This window comes from Rhincodon typus, unplaced genomic scaffold (assembly GCF_021869965.1).
Source record: "Rhincodon typus isolate 14 unplaced genomic scaffold, sRhiTyp1.1 hic_rhity00002353, whole genome shotgun sequence".
Taxonomy (NCBI): Eukaryota; Metazoa; Chordata; class Chondrichthyes; order Orectolobiformes; family Rhincodontidae; genus Rhincodon; species Rhincodon typus.
This window is the reverse complement of record NW_025967991.1, coordinates 552-20,002: the sequence shown is the minus strand read 5'-3', so window position 1 is coordinate 20,002 and position 19,451 is coordinate 552. Positions and strand designations below refer to the sequence as shown.

The 19,451-nt window shown below is 42.0% G+C and overlaps 1 long non-coding RNA gene across 1 annotated transcript; it reads right to left on the bottom strand.

The window, feature by feature from the left end:
* Positions 1–3,016: 3,016 nt before the first annotated feature.
* LOC125481499 lies at positions 3,017–14,501 on the bottom strand. Its single transcript, XR_007261361.1, has 2 exons — positions 14,398–14,501; positions 3,017–5,903 (listed from the first exon to the last, which is right to left on the bottom strand). It is a non-coding gene; the product is annotated as an uncharacterized LOC125481499 (long non-coding RNA).
* Between the last annotated feature and the right edge of the window lie 4,950 nt (positions 14,502–19,451).

Below are 19,451 nucleotides of genomic sequence, written 5' to 3'. Positions count from 1 at the left end.
AGTTCAAATCCCGCAATGGCAGATGGTGGAATTTGAATTCAATAAATTTCTGGAATTATGAGTCTAATGATGATTGTGAATCCATTGCCGATCGCCCTTTAGGGAGGGAAACTGCCAACCTTACCTGGTCTGGCCTACATGTGACTCCAGATGCACAGCAATGTGGTTTAATGAGCCTGAAGAATTGTTGTAAGATGAGCCCAAAAATCTTCAGCTGCTTCATCATAAGGCCAGAAGTGGAGTTTCGATGATGCTTGCCTCATGTTACATAGAAACATTAAAAAAAAAGCAATAGGAGTAGGCCATTTGGCCTTTTGAGCCTGCTCCAACATTCAATATGATCATGGTTGAGAATCCAATTCATTTCTCTGTTCCCATTTTCTCCTATACCCTTGGATCCCATTAGCTGTAAGAACTATATCTAACTCATTTTTGAAAACATTCACGCACCATTCTGACTTGGAACCACATTGCTGTTCCTTAACTGTTGTTGTATCAAATTCCTGGAACTCCCTACTATTAGCACTCAGATGTAATAATAGCAGGACTGCAGAGGTCCAAGAAGCAGCAATAAATCGTAGCATTATAGAATCCCTACAGTGCGGAAGCAGGCCATTCAGCCCATTGAGTCCACACTAACCCTCCAAAAACCATCCCACCCAGACCCACCCCATACCTTATCTCTGCATTTCCCACCCTAGACACCATAGGCAATTTAGCACAGCCAATCCACCTAACCTGCACATCTTTGGAGCATCCGGAGGAAACCCACGCAGACATGGGGAGAATGTGCAAACTCCACACAGACAGCCACCGAATCAAACCCGGGTCCCGGGCGCCATGAGGTAGCAGTGCTAACCACTGAGCCGCCATGCCGCCCTTGTATGACTTGTTCCTAACTCAGTTCTTCATGCATGAGCCTACTTAGTAATGTTCCCCATTGTGTTTCTGACTGTTGACATTCTTTTGACCTAAATTCAGATTCTCCATAAAGGAAAAAAAAGCTATGAAACAAAATATTGACAGAATTATTTATGGACTTGTGCTGAAAAACATTTCAACATTCAAAAATATCAAACTTTGATAATAACTAGGTTTAGATTTATTTCCACACTTACAAAGATTCTGGAATATATATTTGCTTATATGCTGAACTATGAACTTCTTACTTGCCAGAGATATCTTAAATATATATATATCACCTTCACTTTCTTATAGCCCCTCAGGGTTGAGAATGACTGGCTTCCTCTCCTGTTCGATACTTTGTGAGTTGTCTGCTAAGTACAATGTGTGATCTACAGACTCTGCCACACGTGGAGCAGGTGATGCTGGGTAAGTGAATGCTGTCATTTCTACGGATGATCTTTCCTGTACAGTGTATGTACAACAGCTAGGCTAAACCTTAAGGTTAGCAAACTAATTTAGTCTGTGATTAATAAGTAAATTACAGATGTACAGTTTCAACAATATGCCATTTCAAAAACAAATTCAGCAATGAAAAGGTAACCAAAGTTCGCCTCAATAATTTTTGTTTTCAACCATCGTTGGTGCATGTTTTAGAAGCAGGAATATTTTACTGGGTTGAAAATTATTCAAGTTATTCATTTCGTTCAAATGATTTGCTGTTCCACAGGATGAAGTATAAAATTGAGCATTATGCTAATTCACTTCATTTCTCAAATGGCGTGGAATCATTAACAACCAATAATTCACATTTACATAAGTTGAGTGGTTCAGAGTGTCAAAAGCAACACAATGCTTTCACTTCTGATTCAAATTCAACCTCAAAGATGTGATGAACATTCTGATGGGTTTGGAGGGTAATTAGTGACAGAACTTTGGGCAATCTCAATTGGTTGCCCAATAACATGTAAATCTATTGGAATGCTTTGGCAAAGATTGGGCAACATGTCAAACCAAGCTATTCATCCATCATTCCAGAGTTGTTGAGTGTTCTGCTCTCTCTGTAATAGTGACCTCCAAGTAAATCATCATCCAGGTACATTCACATTCTTGCTGATGAATATAACTTCCACTTGACAAATAATTCCTGATGGAATAGTTTCAACACAGAGGACAGGATTTCATGGCTCCCTGTCTAGCGAGTTTGAAGGCACAGATTTCATAAAACGCAACATGTAGATTGCTCTGTCTCTCATTTTAAGAGGGTCAGTGGAGGTATCAGGTATCTTTCTATGGGGGTCCCCTGTGCTCATGACACCCTCCCACAAGGGTTCTGCCTCTCAGTCCTCTTACTGAGAGCTGTCAGCGTGGCCCTGCCAATACCCTTGACTTGCTTGAGGTCTGGCTTGGCTTGAGGTCTGTTCAAGGAAGCCATCTTTAGACTGTAAAAAAAATCAGAAAGTCTATCTTCAAAGAATTCAACCATGATTCTATCTTGAATAAGTTCATCCATCAAACTGTGGCAGCCACATGAACTGATCAATCTACATAAATCATTGATAAAGGAGTCTGTTGATTCCCCTGCTTGCTGGGACCACTGTTTGAAGTGGGCATATTTAAAAACAGGGTTCTTCTTTTGATTGAAAGAAACATTGAATGCTATTGGATCTGACTAAAAATCTTCAAATGTTTCATTACCACATTGCTGGATAAGGATGTTGCCGGCCATTAGGTCCATTGTGCACAAGTAAGTACTGACCTGGGAGCTGTTGCTGTTTCAAACGGAGACCTGAGACATTCTGTACCTGTCGAAGAGCATTTTCCATAAGTCTCATTTATCTCCCTGCACTGGTTCGTAATACGGATGTGATGTCACTTTCAAGTAGACTTCATTTTGGGTAAGTCTTCAACTATTTTACCTCACTTCAAATCGCTGGATGTGGGAAGTTTGCCTGGGACTTCTTTTCTTGTTGGCTCCTCAACCTTGTTTTGGGGTATTCAGGTTCCTCTAACAATGACACCACCCACCTTAGACTGATGTCATCATGGTTGCCACCACGTTCTACTATTGGTTCTTCAGATCTTCATACAAATTTACGCTGGACCTTCTATGTTACTTTTAAACAATGTTTATTAACAGACTATACATGATGGTAAAATTACAGAAAAACATGCTCTGTGCTGCACAAATTCTAAGAGTATTAACACCTAACTACTGAGGCCAGAATAACATCAGGTTTATCTCAGATGTTCATCTTCATGTCATTGAACTGTAATTCTACAAGCATTGGTTCATGTGAGCCACATTATAATCTGCACTTCTTATAGTACATATCCTGTGAAACGTGTTAAACAATGAGAATGTGCAATCAGTATTTTAATATTCTTTGTCATGTAAAATGAAATTATAAATACAGAATTTTCATATTAATTCAAAATTTTAATTTTCAAATATCAGATGTGGGGACAAGGTTTGCAAGGCTGCAGTTTCACTGAGGGTGCACCATCCTGGACCATTCACTCTCCTTCGTTGCCATCCAATTTGTTTCAATGCCCATCCATCACTCTATGGCTTTCTTCATTACCTTTCATTTCTTCTTTTTGCTGCCATCAATGTACCCCTTTCCACTGCAAGATGCTGCAACCAAACACGATCCCTCTCCTATCTTACTATAACTGTTAATTGTCTTCTCTAAATGCTGCTGTCAATCCAGACATTGTTTCCTCTGTTTAATGTAAGTTTACCTCCACCTTGAGTTCCTGTCTAGAACTAACACAATGGAGTTGAGACTGCAACCAGCTCAGTCCTGATCTTACTGAATAGCAGAGGAGGCTTGAAGAGCGAACTGCCCACTCCTGCGCCTAAATCCTGTGTTTGTTTTCCCTGCCAATAACCTTTGCAGTAGTGTTCGGGGAGACTGGAAACTATGTTGGCACAATAGCAACTGCAGTTGGATAGGGGCAGCACTGAGGAGCGAAGGATCTGTGTTGTTCTAGTCATTTGCAATTATTGACTGGGCCCCTAAACTACTATTCCTCTTCAAGTACCTCCTGAGTATGCCATTAACCTTTTCCGAATACAAGAAATTGAGAAGTAGGAGTAGTCAGACCATTTGGTTCGTTGAGTCTGCCCTCCGCATTTATTGAGATCATTTACGTCAAGTTCGCCAATCATACTATCTCATGTTCTCTCCTAGATTCCTTTCATTCCCAAAAACTGACCAAACTGTCTACAATACATGCTCAATAACTGAGCATCCTTAACTCTCTAAGATGGAGAATTCTAAAGAAGCATAGCCTTTTAAATGGAAAGGTTTTTTCTCATCTCAGTCCTAAATGGGTGATCCCTTCTTCTTGTGGTAAAAGGTGCTAAGTATGACTGCGTCATATGCCTGTGAGAGAGTATATATCATCCCAGGAAGTGATGCAATGCCACACAATCTTGCTCTTTTTCAGCCTTGTGGCTGGATAAAGGCACAGTGAGATGCTTCTTAAATAAAGGAATGGCCCAGATATTCTATGGCCACAGAGTCCTTGGAGCAGCGTTGACTAGAGTTGCATGTCAGTACAATGCAGAGTGCCCAACACTCTATTGGAATTGCTTGGAAAATTCAATTTCATGATACGTAATTCCCGCGCGTCTGGAACCCTCTGAAAAAGTCCATTAAAGTCAGAGATTTCAGAGGGTATTGACTCATTTAAGCTAACAATTACCCAGGAGACATCAGAGGGTTACTAACCTACTCTAACTTGCGGGTAACAATTGAAATGACCCAGCCTCCCTCACCACTGAATCTCCACCTACAGTACCACCCCTCCAACTGACATGCTGTGACCCCGATCCCCCCAACTCAACCCAGTCCAAAGTGGCCCCTGTTGCAGTCCAACAATGACTCAGAGAATCAGAGAACTGTTATTCTGCAGAAGAAGGCTGTTTGGCTTATCATGTCAGGGCCAGCTCTCTGAGCATTTTGACGTAATGCGAAACTCCTGCCTTTTCCCATCATTAAGCTCTTCTGCTCTCTCTCCAATGCATTCACAACCTTTATACCAAAAGTGTGGCACCTAGAACTGTACAAATACTCTAGTTGAAGTATAACAAATGTCATATACAGCTTAACCTCCCTGCTCCTGTACTCTATGCCCCTATTAATGAAGCATATAATACAGTATGCTTTATTAACTGCTCTTTCTACCTGTCCTGCCACCTTTCATGACTTAAGTATAAATACACTCAGGTCTTTTTGTTCCTGTGCACCGTTAGAATAGTACTCCTTTATCTCATATTGTCTCTCCACGTTCTTTGTCCCAAAGTGTATGACCTCAAACCTTTCTACATTGAATTTCATGTGCCACCTGTCCACCCACTATACCAGCTTATCAATGTCTTTTTGAAGTTCTACACTATCCCCCTCACAGTTAACAATTCCTCCAAATTTTGTGCATCCACATACTTTGAAACTGGTGGCTTCATGGCAAGAAATGGATCATTTATCTATGTCAGGGAAAGCAAGGGTCCCAATACCAACCCCTGTGGAATCTTCACTACAAACATTACTCCAGCCTGAAACCAACTCATTAACCATGACTCAATATTTTATCCTTCAGCCAATTGTCCATCCACATTACCACTGTCTATTCAATTCCAAGACCTATCACATTCCTCAAAAGCCTGTTGCGTGACTGTCTCAAATGCCATTTGGAAGCCTGCGCACACCATATCAACAGCCTTGCCCTCGTCAGCCCTCCCAGTTACCTTTTCTAAAATGTCCAGCAACTTCGTGAGAAATGATTTTCCCTTAATCCATGCTGAATTTTCTGAAGTAACTCACATTTTAACATGTGAACATCAGTTCTAACCCAAATAATTGTTCCTGGAAGTTTGTCCACCACTGAAGTTAAAATCACTGGTCTGAAATTTCTGGACTTGTGTCCAGCTTTTTTTGAACGAGAGCGTAATATTTGTAGTTCTCAAATCTTCGGGCCAGGCCTTACCCAACCTAAGAAGAAATAATAACACAACAAAAATACAGACAGATTAGAAATGAGGGGCAAACTGAGAAAAAGATAGAAATTAAAAAAGATATATGGATCTGTAAAAACCGAAAGAACTGCGGATGTTGTAAATCAGCAACTAAAACAGAAGTTGCTGGAAAAACTCAGCAGGTCTGGCAGCATCTGTGAAGAGAAAATCAGAGTTAACGTTTCGGATCCGATGACCCTTCCTGTGTTAGGATTCTATGAAGAATTGGTGACGGGAGGTTGTGGCCATTGTACTTGGCAATACCAGTAGCACTGATGTTGATAGGCATGTGGTTGATTTAACGAGGTTTGATTTTGTGGTTCAGCAAAAGCTTTGTCCAGAGAGAGGGAGCGCGAGACAGAGAGAGAGAGTGAGTGAGACAGCGAGCGAGAGAGCATCTTTTCTTTTTTACCTGCAATGTAGGGGTGTTTAATAGCTGTCTCAAGCTTTATCCACAGGTGTCACTGTACATTAAGAAGTTGTTTAGGTACACTATGTAATTAGCTAAGCTGGCCACCATCAGATTTATCAGCTTTTGAAATATGGTTAGTTCATTAGCACTGGTATCACCCGAATTGAATTATGAAGGTGGAGATTTCCTTTGCACAGGCAGTCAAGGGCATCAGCCAGTATTCGGTGAGTAAAACTCTATTTGTAATTTGGATGCTTTTACATACCCTATCTATGTAATTTTCCAGCTGGGTTACTGAGCAAACGTTTGCTTAGGTCATTATATTAACATTTCAATAGTCAATGCACAGCCTTGTGGAGCCAACTGGCTTGGTCATCAGCACAAATTCCAGCTACCATTACTGGGCTTTATCAGGTGCTCCAGGATATGACTAAACTCCTCCCAAATCAGGGTCAGCTGGACCTAGCTAATCGGGATGTTGCTTTACATACTATCACATCTATGTCATGAAGAGCTAGGGTGGTGCAGCTGGCTTGTCTCTGCATGAGCCCTTGAGTGCAATGAGCAGCCTTGTTAAGGTCTGCTATCTGTTCTGCACCGAGGTGGGTGAACGAGAATTTGAAGTTTACTAGTATTTCTGTACTGGTTAGCCGGATAATACGGGATCCATGGGAATCTCATCCACATCTCTATCCAATTCAGCCCCGCTGCCATCCTTTTCCTCCAGGTCAGTGGCAATAGGACAAATCATTACAGCTTGTCCCCTTCTTAATTGAGGTGCAGGTCATGCTGACAGTGACACAGCTCGCAGTCCCAGTTAGATCATTAATTTCCACAAGCTTTTTGATTAATCTGTGCCATTAAATAGGGCTTTTAAGGGTTTTCATGGTATCAGAAGGAGCACTAATATACAGCCTGCTGGTTGAAAGGGCCCTGGCATGTTTGTCTGCCTGACAGCACCTGTGAAGAAAAATCAGAGTTAATGTTTCGGGTCTGGTGACCCTTCCTCAGAACCAGACCTGAAACATTAACTCTGCTTTTTCTTCACAGATGCTGCCAGACATGCTAAGCTTTTGCAGCAACTTCTGTTTTTGTTGAGGTCTGCTATCTGTTCTGCACCTAGGTGGGTGAACGAGAATTTGAAGTTTACTAGTATTTCTGTACTGGTTAGCTGGTGTGTTCTAAGGCCACTTCACAGGCTTGTGAGAGTCACACTCGGAACTCTGCCTACAACGGAGACTTCCTCCAACTGTTCTAAAACCTTTCCTTTGGATTTGCTTCAGACGCCATTGCCCTTGGTGCCTGTAAACTAATTCAAATGGCGCATAACCAGTGGGTAAGTCCCTGGTGGCGAACAGAAGAAAATCTAGTCTTTCCATCACTGGAGTGCTTGGGCAGCTAGCTGGGATGGCCAGTGTTGAGGGACTGGTGGAACCATTCAAGTGCCCCCTGTCACTGTACGTGATATGCTGAAGGTTCTATTGGATTATGCCCAGATTACCCATTGCTTCCTGAATACTTCGGACATGAAATTTACACCCTGATCTGACTGGATCTCGACAGCAGACCATATTGGGTGAAGAATTAGGTCAATTCCCTCACCACTGTTTGGCAGATATTGATCTCAGGAGAGCAGCCACTGGGAAACTGGTGCCAGGCCTAAAATAGTATGTACATGCTGAAAACCTCCTTTTGTTTTGGGAAGGGCCTAGCATAGTCTGCTATCACCTTGCTGAATGGTTCTCCCAAAGCCAGCAGGGGAATCATAAGTACAGGTCTTATTGCAGCTTGGAGTTTTCCACAATCTGCTGGTGTGATAGGTTCTGCAAAATCTCACTGCATCCCCATGGAGCTGTGACCAGTAAAAATATTGGCTGATGCAGGCTTGTGTTTTGTATGTATGAACTTGCCCAGCCACTTGGACCTTAGGAGTTTGCCACAATACTTTTTTTAAAATTCACTCATGGGGATGTGGGCATCTCTGGCCCAGAGGGCAGTTAAGAGTCAACCACATTGCTGGTCTGGAGTCATATGTAGACCAGACCAAGTAAGGACAGCAGTTTCCTTCCTTAAAGAACACTAGTGACCCAGTTGGGTTTTTCCATCAATCAACAATGGTTTCATGGTCATCATTAGACTTTTAATGCCAGATAGTTAATTGAATTCAAATTCCACCATCTGCCATGGCAGGGTTTGAACCCAGGTCCCCAGAACATTAGCTGAGTTTCTGGATTAATAGTCTAGTGATGATACCACTTGACCATTGCCTCCTTGCATATTCTTCATTGTACCTCAGTGGCACCATTACCTGTGGATCACTGTTCACTTCTCATTTCCAGGTCTGTGAGGGAATTTCTCTATTTCCTCATCAGCATCTCATTTCTGATATAGCAGCATTCATGGGACTGTTTCTGCCTCAGCTTCCGTGTCAGCTGTCTGAGCTAGTGTTTTTAACAGTGGGTCAGTTTGATGGGCTGCTACCAAGGAAGATCTATTTATTGCCTTCATAGTGTCTTCTAGACTTCCAATAAAGGTTTCAGATAACCAGACCAGAAGGTGACAGAACAGCCTGGCTGGGCTTGTGTGGCCATAGCCAAGTGAACACAGTTATAGAAAATGCCAGGCATTTTCTCCTGAAGCTGTTCAGTCTCCCTGATCTCAATGGGTTTCTTGGAGATGCGATTCCCTTTGATTCTGCCAGGTCATTGCTGAGAAGCAGGTCAACTTTATTCCACAGGGATATCGAGGACAACTCCCAAGGTCACTGATGCCAGCACAAAGTCACACTTCAGATGCATCCAGTAACAGGGAATGGGCATTTGCCCTCCTTCAATTCCATTCATTAGCACCTTAGCACTTACTGTACTCTCCCATGGGAAGTGCACTTTTCCCAAAAGTAGAGTTAGCTGGTCAACTGGACCACCTGAAGAGAATTATTTTATGGAGGATTTCATAAATGGCTTTTGTTTTAAGTGCCCATATCCACTGGTCATAAACGATCTGCCTAAACCTTTAAAATTCAAAGTCTGGGCTGGTTGTTTCCTGACGGTATGGAATTTATGATAGTACACCTCCAACACTAACTGGTTTACCCTCAATTTAGCTGTTTTTAACTGCTTCATAACCAGTGCCTTTCCCTCAGGCAAAAGAATAAATCTCGTTCGCTTTCCCTGAAAACTTACTCTGGAGTAGTAAGGACTGGCCACTTTAACTGCTGTGCTACCTACTCAAAAAACATATAGAAGGCTTCTAGCTCTGCTTCATCAAACCTAAGAATTAAATGAACAAACCAAGTTGCCTCTATTCTTAAGTGAAAGCTGGTGGTGTCTTCAAAAGACTCAATAGGATTCCTGACCCTCAACTTGAGATGTCGAAGTTCAAACTCTGATTCCTGCCATTTTTCTTGAAATTCTCTCTCTTCTCTTCATCTTTCCTCTCTTCCTCATTTTCCTCTTTCTTCCCTTTCCTCTACCCCTTTCTCTTGCCCTTTCCATTTCTTTTTATGGAATTTCTACTGTCTACTACTCTATTTTCAATGTCTCTATTGTTACTCTATATATTTCATTACCATCAATTTCCATCCGTAAATCCCTCCTGTTCAAAATTTTGGGCTTTCTGGCTTTTAGATGAAATTCTAATCTTAACAGCCTCTTAAAATTGTTTAACTGTTCAAGCCTCTTAAAATTGTTTAACTGTTCAAGCAACAGAACTTTAGAAGTAACTTCCCTTAATTCTCCTACATATCTGCTGGCATTAAATACAAACATTTCGACACTGGAGCAGTGCAAACTGCAAAGAAACCTTTTACTTTTGGTTTCAAAAGGAAAATTTACTCAGTCTTAATTCTTTTGTTTTGTCTGTGGGTTCAAATCATGGATACATTCTGGAATTTGTTCTGATCGACATTCGCCAAATTATAAACCTCAAATTGTTGAGTTCCTGGGTGAGGAGGGAGGAACTGGCTTTCCTTGCTTGGTCACAGCAAGGTTGCTTTCAAAAGGATCCCTGCCCTTATGTAAGCCTTTCTCCCAGACCAAAATTAATTCATCTTTTAAAACGAGCCAATTTAACCAGGCTTTCATGAGTTCACAAGAGTGTGAGTTTATTAAGTACCAAATGGAAGAAGAAATAATAACACAGATTAGAAATTAAATGAGTCCTAAAAAAGATACATTTTAAAAAAATAAATGGACCAGTGTCCGAGATCCATGAAGATTAGATGATAGAATATTGGGCCCATTACATTAATTGATATTGGTAGCATGGATCTTGATGGGTGAGAGATTGACTTTGAGATGTTTGGCTTTGCAGGTCAGCTGAAATTCTTTTGCCCTGTTTTTTTTCGATGGTGGCTGTCTGGCAGCACTCATAGCGAGAAAGCATATTTTACTTTTCACTTACAGTACAGAGATATTCAATGGCTGTTCTAAAAGCTGTGACTTTTTCGACAAACGAATCCACTAATATATGCAGGTTAGGGTTGAAACTGGCTTTTAACCCCTGTTCTTGTATATTTAAAGGGGAAAACACAAGCTTGTCTCTTGCCCACACTGCTTTCTTTTTTCTCATCATATTCACAGTCTGAGATAACTCACAGATTACATTTCAGTTAGCAGACCATTTTGCCCTTTTCAGAGTCCTTTTTAAAACTTCCTTGACACCTGTCATGTATGACATTACACAGTCCCCCTCCAGACAACCACTGAATTTAATTCCACATTCATTGTTTGGCTATGTATCTTTTTGTGAAATAAATGTAGTAAAAAACAGTTCAAAATAAAAGTAGCGATCTGGGGTTATCCTTCCTTAGGTTAAAAGGGGCACAATCTGTTCACATCAGGAAGTGCGTGGTTGGATTTTCAGTTGCTGGCATGTATTGAAAATCATGTTTCCAGAAGCTGTCACTAGATCCCAATTCCTCCTGAACGTGATGCAATTCTGAAGGGAGATGGGAAAGACTGGAGAGATCTTGGGGCAGACAGGTGAGAAACCAGCATGTCTCAAATTAATTGGTTGTTGAGGCCATGTACAGGTCTCAGAAGAGCCGTTTCACATTTTTACTCAATTTGGGGAACCTGCAGTGTCTTGGACCTGTCAAGAGTGCAGCAATTGTAATTACAGTGGGAGTCAAGTGCATGAATGGTCTACACATTGAAGAAGTGGAGAATAATGACTGACTGTTCAACCTGAGGCACAGAATTGCTGTTCTGAAGTTGAGTGGTTTGTATTTGAACACTGAGCTCATAGAACTCCTGAGAGGGTGGTGAGGCTGTTGGCATCAAATGGACAGCAGTTGTAATCGTGGCAAATGAATGGGCGCCAGCTGAGGGGGCTAGATTCTAGCAGATTGTTCTGACATTGGAAGGTTAGTGAGGAGGAGCTTCAGCACACACATCCTCCTGGTCAGGCAGGGGTTGGATGACCACAATGAAGGCTTGAAAGGGGAAGAAGGTCTCACTCCAGGCATTGTGCACACTGCCCAGGAACAGTTATATGCGAATAACAAAGCACCAGGCCATAGGAGGCTGCTTCTAAGTAGTTAGTCCAGGTCGTATATATTCTAGACCACAATTAACTGAAACCTTGCAGTCCCTACGGCAGTCCCCAACCCTAAACCATCAAAGTCAATGCAACAACAAAATTTTAAGCATTTAGATCTCTCCAGAAAAGAGCTCTGCACTTGGATGGGATCTCGCAACTGGCAGCTCCTCACGTTAACTGACTAGTCATTAATGTTGCACTGCAATGGGTAGGGTACCCCATCTGTTTGAAACAAAGGGCCAGGGCAGACAGAAAAGGCATCGGATTTTCCACTACTTAAGGACTTCCTCCAGTCATTGAATGTCCCCAGTGAGCCATGAAGGCACGGACTAGCCAACCAGATCCATGAAAAGAAAAGACCTCCACTCACTGAATATCCAGCTGCTCTGTACCAACTTGCTCGGTTGAAAGGTAGCTGTCATGACTCAGTCATCCTGCGAGAGTCGCACATCTTCAGGTGAACACCAAGAGGTTCTGGATGTTTTCTGGCAGCTCTGTTTATCATCATTGGAGGAGGCTCCTGGCGCCCATCCATAACCAGGCATGTAGAAAGATAACAGAGTCACAGAGCCAGCTCTTAACATTTACCTGCATTGAACAGGCCATTGGCATCTTAAAGAAGCACTCCTGTTGCCTTGACTGCTCAGGTGGGGCCTTCCGTGAAAACGAGCCAGAGTGCCTTGTATTGTAGTCATTTGTTGTGTGCTCTGCAACCTGTTTTACAAAGAAGCTGGAGTTGGATAAAGAGAAGGATCTGGAACATTAGTCTTCCTTGGAGGAGGATAGAGAGGAGGATAGATAGGAGGAACAAGAGGATCAAGCAGGTACTTCACAGGTGCTGAGAGAATATAACCAGCTAAGGAATTTAGCTGTGAAATTCACTACTTCAGAGTGTGGTGAATGTCAGAAAATTGAGTAAATTTAAAGAGGAAATACAGATTTTTGATTAGTGACGGGTTGAAAGGTTATACAGCACAGGCAAGAAAATGGAATTGAGACGCAGATGTAATCAGCCATAATTGTACCGAATAACAGAGAAGGCCTAGGGAGTAGAATTGCCTACTTCTTATGTTCTTATATCAGTGGTGCCTGATGCCCAGGCTTTGGACAAAGATTGATAAGGCCATCATAGGTTCATAGCAATCACCAAGCTGACATGGCTGCAAGAGCCACACTAATTCAGCAATGGTTCACTAGAGTGTCCCTCAGCTCGTATTACAGAGGATAATGTTACTCAGTCCCCAACAAAGAAAGAAGTCAGCTGGCAAGCACACTGATTTGAAGAACTTTTTTTTCTCCAAGATGGGATTTCCACCACCAACAGTGTCCTGCGTCACAGGCCACAAACTGCATACACCCTGACCATTCCATTTTCAAGCAATAATAATACACAAGTCTGATTGAGAACACAAACAATTATCGTTACAGAAAAAAAATGAACAAACTGAAAAAACACTATCCAAGTAACCCACAAAGTGCAACAAACCTTAGGCACACACCCACTTGTACATGATGTTAGATACATTTGTACTTACCCATATTATATACCAACTGCAAAGCTCCTGGTCATTCAATCCGAGTCCCTTTGAGGCCTCTTTGTGTCCTTCTAATAACTTACCGGAAGCAGCCACAGGCATTTGTGTCAACTTACGTAGTTAACTTTCTTAACTGCTGATTTGATCTCACTGAATTCAGTAATGACTCATTTTCAAATTACATTTGTTAATTTCAACAGAGATTTTGTCCATATTGACAGGGTTCCAGCTGAACACAGCCACTGGATATCAGAATAATAGTACTTTATAAGAGTGGAATTAAGCCTGGAGCTTAAGATCAGAGGGAGCAGGTTGCTATAGTCATCTTGTGATTAATAAAAGTGATGATAAACCAATGTGATGAATCAGTACGTACTGATGCAAAACCTTTCAAAGGTTAAAACTGACTAACTCAATGGGAATGAAGGGACAAATCAGAAGAAAACAAAGTTTTCCCAGTGCCTTATTTCAAACAAAAATGAGTCAAATGAGTAAGTGAAAAAAACTCCTTGCTTAAAGTGACTCACTGCACTGACACTTGTAACATCATCACAGTCTCTGCCATTATGCGTTGGGAAAGTGAAAGGCGAGCTAAGTGCAATACTCCAACTCCCAGACTGCACTCGTGCAACCTGCCAGACGCATGCGCGTGCAGCCTCGCCGCCCCCTCCTCTGATGTCATGACGTCGGCGTTCGATCCCTCTCACGCAAACGGAGACGGGCGTCCGCCTGGTCCAATCGAAGTGGTACATTCGGCGGCGCGAGGGGCAGGGGGTGGGAGAAGGTGGGACTTCCGGCACAACGTTCCAAATCGACGCGGTAGGTAATCGGCAGCCGTTGGTGGCAGCAAAAGAGGAGGGGGGAGGGGACAGGAGTGTGAGGAAGGGAAGGCAATGTCTGTCAGTGCTGCTGTTTATATCCGTTTTATAGTTTAATCGCTTGTTATTTTAAACCCGTTTCATTATATGCTTTGATAAACAAACCTTGTTCGGCTGGGGAGTTTTATTTTTAATTTTCCGCCATGTGTTCCTGAGGGGAGAGTCAGTCGGTGGCGTCGCCTGCCGTCCTGGCCGTTTCCAGGAGGAGCTCCCAACAGCCGACGCCGTGCGCGTACCCGGCGCGTGCACGGCACCGCGCACGCACGGGTCGCGCGCCGGGGGCGCAAAAACAAAACAATTGAAGGGGAAAAAAAGAAGAGGAGGAGGTCCCGGAGAGAATCGAAGCTCGGGACAGAGAGAGGAGCCAGGTCATGCGGCCTGCCTCAGGCACCCTGCCTGCGCCCCACTACCACGGCTACTGTTGACGGGCAGCCCTCCAGCCAGGCCGGGCCTCCCCTCTTCCCCCCTTTCAAAGCAGAAGAGGAGAGGGAGGGGGGGAAGAAGGAAGAGGATCAAGAATCAGCAACAGGAGGAGGAAGCAGCAGCAGCAGCAGCGACATGCTGGGGCCGGTTTGGGACTGTCCGGGCCTTCTCACATCTTCACTGAGCGGCTGCCAGCATTGAGCCTGATCCCCTGGGCTCTGCCGTCCAGGTAAGCCTCTATCCGCCTTATCGCAAGCGTAACGTTGTCCCTCTGTTCTCTATTCTTCCTTCTTCCCCCCTCCCCACCCCGAGCCCTTGGAAGTGAGAGGGAGAGAGACATTTAAAATATACCCCCACTCTTATCATAGGGGCTCGTCTTTGCTCATGTTGGGGGCGGGGAGAGCGACAACATTGTTCGAAGTGCTACATTGACGAGTGCTGATTCTTAACTCTTCTTCCTCCTCCAAATCTTCATCCATTTATGAGAATTGCTGTGATCAGATCGGAAAGTGATCAATCTGTCATTGGTAACAAAGACATTTCAGTGAATAGAGAGGTGCTATTTAATATCGATGACACCACCACCCCCCCCCCCCCCCGACAACCAACACACTTTTCAAGTGAGGAAATAGATGACTAGTTTAACAGCATTTTAATGTCCCTTGCTGAGACATGCCTATTCTGTAAAATTTGTAAATGTCTACCTTTGTTCAAGAATTTCGTTTAACCCCTGTTCCTGTTGACCATTTAATGTTGTTTTGCATCTATGAATTATTGATTTCATTTTACACTGGTTGATATAGATTTTTAGAGACAGTGTAAACTATTGATTTTGTGGACAATGGAGCAGTTAATCTTGAATTTGAAAACCTTCATTTTTTTTTCTTTTTATATGCAGGTTTGTAAGTTTGTTTGCCAGAATCATTCAAACCACAAACATATGTGTTTATACCTTTTTAACATTTGTGTAGCTAATGTGCGCTACTGATAAAGGTGTTGTTAATCCAATGTGTTTTTGGTATTGTATGATAAATGTTTTTCCTGCTCTTAGAGTGAAGTCAGGGTGTAATTAACTATCTGTTCATCCAGCTGTTTAAATATTAATGTTTGATGCTTATTTTTAAGCTTCAGTGCAGCACTTTGAGTACTTGGGTCAAAAATGTGACTATGATTTGAATTCAAATTCTAAACCGTAAGCTTGGAGGACCTGCTTCTGGAAAATGTTGGCATGATAATGCTGTCCCACTTGTCGATCCATCTTGGAAGTAGTATTTACTGAATATTGTTGGGATATGGTCAACAGGAAGAGGTGATTACTGTGTAATATTGTTGCTGGACTATTAATCCAGAGACCCAGGTAATATTCTGGGACCTGGATTCAAATCTCGCCATGACAGGTAGTGGAATTTGAATTCAGTGACCATGACACCATTGTCAATGTTTGCTAGAACCAATCTAGTTTACTAATATCCTTTTAAGGAAGGAAATCTGCCACCCTTACCTGGTCTGGTCTACATGTGATTCCAGACCCACAACAATTTGGTGGACTCTTAATTAGATATGTTTATTGTGGTGTAATGTTTGCTTCCCCACCTTATTTCTTTCCTAGGTTGTTTACATTGTTTTATGCAATCAATATCAAAAACAGGTTATGGGATAAGATATGCAGCAGGCAGCGATGTACTTTGTCAGTTGCTATAAGATTGCTACCCTTGGACTTGAGCAGGGAAAGATAATTATGCAACGAGAATGCAGTTCTTTTCCATCACACCGTGGAATGATGCTTTTTGTTTGTGTGTTCTTTGGTGTCTGAGGTATTGGTCCAATACAACCCTGTTCTTTGTTTCATAAGAGAAATCATGAATGTGGTTAAAAATATTGGATTTGTACAAACGTTTTCTGTTAGAAACATAGGCCATTCATCCCCTCAAGCCTGTTGTGCCATTCAATGAGATCATTGCTGATCTATAGCCTAACTCCAAATACTTGCTTTGCAGTTGTAGGTATAATAAAGGATTGTTGTAGGTGGAGCCTGTATTTTTATCAAATATATGTTGACTTGGAGTTTGTGCATAAACTGTTTACTGCAATAACAACTTTGTCAATCTGAGAATATTTTTGTAACAAAATTTCCCTTTATATCTACTGCATCTGGAAAAATATCTTTATCAAACCTGTTTTCTATAGGCTCTTGAGTGGTGGTAGGTGTATGGATCATAGAATCCCCACAGTGTGGAAACAGGCCCTTCGGCCCAACAAGTCCACACCGACCCTCGGAGCATCCCACCCAGACACAATCCCCTATAACCCACCCAATCTACACATCCCTGAACACTATGGGCAATTTAGCATGGCCAATCCACCTAGCCTGCACATCTTTGGACTGTGGGAGGAAACCGGAGTACCCGGAGGAAATCCACACAGACACGGGGAGAATGTGTAAACTCTCAGATACAGTCGCCTGAGGGTAGAATTGAACCCGGGTCCCTGGCGCTGTGAGGCAACAGTGCTAACCACTGTGCCACCATGCCACCCAACATATCGCTCACACAACATCTAGGTATGTTTGGTACAGTTGAGAGATCAGCAGTGATGTCTGTTGAGTTCATTAGGCCTAATGTGACTTTTACGGAAATTGAGGTAAAACAAACTAAGTGAATAGTCTTGTTGAAATATGGTTCTATTGTAGGCTTATGGTTGTCATGATGGACCTCCTGCGTGTTGAGTGATTGTTGAATCTGAAAATGAACTGTACGTTGTCTGGTATATTAATTTCCTTGAATCCAGTAATATGTGAGATTGTCCACTGCCCCCAAAACAAATTCCTTATACTCATTGACACTCGCACTTGCATTTATTCCAATATTCAAACAGTAATATTTGTCCATGTACAGGTGCTTGATTCATGTCATGTTTGTGATTTTGCAGAACTTGATCAAAGCCATAGGATATTATGTACTGGATAACAATGTAAATTATGTGATATTTTAGTGGAGGCATTGATAATATATAGAATGGGCCTGTCTCTTAGATGGTCTAATTTTTAAAAAATTGTTTACAGGATGAGGGCATTGCTGGCCAAACCAGCATTTATTGCCAATGAGGCAGTTCTGAGGAAGGGTCACTGGACCCTAAACGTTAACTCTGTTGTTTTTACTTCACAGATGCTGCCAGACCTGCTGAGCTTTTCCAGTTACTTCTGGTTTTGTTCCAGCATTTATTACCCATTGGGCAGTTGATATTCAACCACATTGCCGCAAGTTTAGAGTCATGTGTAGGCCAGACCAGGTGAAGCAGCTTCCTTCCGTAAAAGTATTATTGAATCAGATGGGGTTTTTTCCGACAATCAGCAGTAGTTTCATGGTCATCATTAGACTCTTAATTCCAGATCTTTCTTTTTAATTCAAGTCTAACAATAGTATAAGGTATGGTTTGATGTGACGTTAGGTTACAGTTACATAGAAGTTTTGGAAGTTTTTCAATGGAAATTTCAAATGCAAAGCAGAGTGTAGAACTACCCAGATAATGTGGTGGTCTTTGCTTGGATAATGGGAGAGGCGCTACAATTGATATGAGCACATTTAGATTAAAGCAAAGTAAATAGGGCAGGTTTTCCACTCCAGATACTATAGAAATGCAAGAATATATGAACATGGACAGGAGAGGTTTGGTTTAGCTGTTTCACTCTTGCTCTTGAATGGCCTGCAACTATGATATTGTGATTGCCAATTGAAGAATATTTACTTGTATACACCAATGATAAGGGAGAAAATGGCCAAAAGCAAAAGTATAGCAAAAATATCCACTAGAGTGTATCTTGAATACAGCCTCAGACAACATTACAAAGCAGAAGTAATTAGCTTGTGCAGTCTGGTATGAATTATTGTATATTCGCAAAATTAAAGTTAATACCAAGAACTACACCTAGTAAGGTGAGCAAATTGATCCATCTGTTCTGATGCTGCACTATTTCTGTTGTTTCAAAATGTACTTTTAAAAAATGTTTATGATGCAGCAGGAGCAGCGATGCCAGAGGAGAAATGTGATTACACTGTCTGATTGCTCTGCTACGTTGCTCAGAATCCTCCAACTGGGTCAGCTTTTATCAGTTGAGCTCAGCTGATGCGAAAGTTTGATCTTTCAATTAGCGAAAGCTAAAAGGTGGCTTTCTGTTTTATCTTTGCTGATCAGCGTGGACAGATGCAAAATGTAATCTTTGTAGGGAGGCAGTAAGGTAATGCCAACACCTTTTGTTCAGTGCAGTTTGGACAATAAAAACAGCAGTAAAGTCGCTGTGAGACTTCATCATGGTTTTATGCCTGTTGCTACAAAAGTAATGTTGCCTTTAGTCAGGACAGTTTTGTTTTTACTTGAAATCTGTCTGAATAGTTTCATTTGGAGAGTTGAAATTAAAATAGAATTTAACACTGATTGGGTTAGCAACTTGGCTGGTGGAATGTGATTGTGAAAATTTAACCAGACTTTTGGCTTGCTCTGGTAGCAATAGCTTTTGATCGCTGACTATTTTTTAACTCCAGGTCAGAATCCCTTAGGGTTTCAGAGCCATATGTAACCTTAAACTGTGTTATTTCAACTGTAAGTGGCATCTTACCCTTGAACAAAGTACTGTAGAATGGAACAGAACTACACCTGCAGATCCAAGCCATAAAATAATTGTTCAGCTGAATTTGTAAGAGAGAAATAGTTCATTTACATGTCAGGTAAGTTTACAATCC